Source organism: Aphanomyces astaci, assembly GCF_000520075.1.
Source record: "Aphanomyces astaci strain APO3 unplaced genomic scaffold supercont1.676, whole genome shotgun sequence".
Classification (NCBI taxonomy): Eukaryota; Oomycota; class Saprolegniomycetes; order Saprolegniales; family Verrucalvaceae; genus Aphanomyces; species Aphanomyces astaci.
The window spans coordinates 1-1,722 of record NW_009798939.1 but is presented as its reverse complement, the minus strand read 5'-3'; the positions used below and the strand labels follow the sequence as shown (position 1 = coordinate 1,722).

The window sequence follows — 1,722 nt, the reverse complement described above, 5'->3', positions numbered from 1 at the left end:
TAGATACATTATAGCGGCCCCCAACTAAACGTTAACGCTAGTGTCCAATATTCGCCAAGTAGTGTAGATACATTATAGCGGCCCCCAACTAAACGCTAACGCTAGTGTCCAATATTCGCCACGTTAACCACCCTATATTACCTGTCCCCCCTTCACTATGAACTACTACGTACTGTACCTCTTTTGAACATACTTTTTGGTCAGAATCTGGTAAATTCTTCAATTCTATGTAGACTATACATGATACCATACCGGTATCGTCGATGAAAACAATGGATATGTAGGTCATCTAGTACAAACGTGAGGCCATTAAGCGCTGAGCGATGTTAACTTTACAGCGTAATACTTCAAGTATCAATGAGCACTATGTATGCACATGTAGAACGGAGATGCTCACCACCACCGATGCTGTCATTCAGTTGTGATCACTGCCATTGTAGCGATGTGCACCCCCTTTGATGTACGAAACCAAAAGTTATACAACCCCTCTGTAGAACCCTCTACAATAATTGCCCCCCCAGCCCTATGGGCAATGCGCATTCTGTATTCTACCGCTAGCGCACTCAAATATGCAATCTACACACTGAATCGCATACTTCTAGAGAATTCACTTTAACAATTACAGTATGTAGCGTGGGGGGATGCTGTAGAGTAGAATTATTGTGGAGGGTACCGAAGGGCCGTGCAGGGTGTAAACTATGCAGGGGTTGCACATCGCTGCAATTATAACCATTAACACTACGAGGTAGTCATAATGACGTGAGGGGTTACTGTAGACATATCGGTTGTGTGTGAATCTAATTTCGTTGTGACGGAGATATTACCTCATGGTGGTGTTGGTTGGTGTTGCCCACACCACCAAACAACTCCACCATACAATCCGCAATTCTTCCCGCAACACCCCATATACCTCTGCACAATGGGCTTTCGTCCACACGTCTGCGATGCTCGTCATATTCAACACAACACAATGTCTACGCAACACCACTAGGTGGGACTCTTCCCACACAACTATCACGTAACCACCAACACCACCTCGGGGAATTCACCTATCACATAGTACTCCACCAAGTATCACTCTGAGAAGGCCACTACTCCTCACACTACGTCCACGCATGCAGCAATAAATTTACTACCAACCGAGGTCCACACCGCACGCAACTGTCAGTGTCCCTTGACAAGCATGTTCTAGTAGCCATAACGTTAGTCTAAACTTGTGAACAGGAAACCCAGACATGTTCCAAAGAACCGATTCTAACATTAATTAAAAAATAGTAGGAAACAAAAATCCAGGTGATCGAACCCGGGACCCTTGGGTTGAAACACTGACGCACTAACCATTGAGCTGTAGATTCCAGTTGTATTGTGTCACACAGAGCAATATATTCTGACATACTACGTAGTATTTATTACCACAGGGCATCACTATACTCCACAAGTTGATTTTTCATGTACAAGGATTACCTTTGTCAGGATATATGAAGTATTTGTACTCATAAGGAACTGCACAGCCCCATCTCATCCTCCCATCTGTTGGACAGCTGGTTAACAGTTGCCAAAGTGCTTGAACGGTTTTCAGTCTGCGTTGGTCGGTATTCAGATTTCTTGAACGGTTTTCCATGGTTACCTTGTTCCGAGCCAAGTACAGTATCGTAAGCATAATTCTAAACATGCACAAGTATGTATCCCAATCGATGGGGTGCAGCAGCATGAATACTGTAA

The 1,722-nt window shown here is 44.1% G+C and overlaps 1 pseudogene across 1 annotated transcript; it reads right to left on the bottom strand.

Moving 5' to 3' along the window:
* Window positions 1-1,282: 1,282 nt before the first annotated feature.
* H257_19483 lies at window positions 1,283-1,357 on the bottom strand (annotated as a pseudogene). Its single transcript has one exon. The product of its transcript is annotated as a tRNA-OTHER (tRNA).
* Window positions 1,358-1,722: the final 365 nt, after the last annotated feature.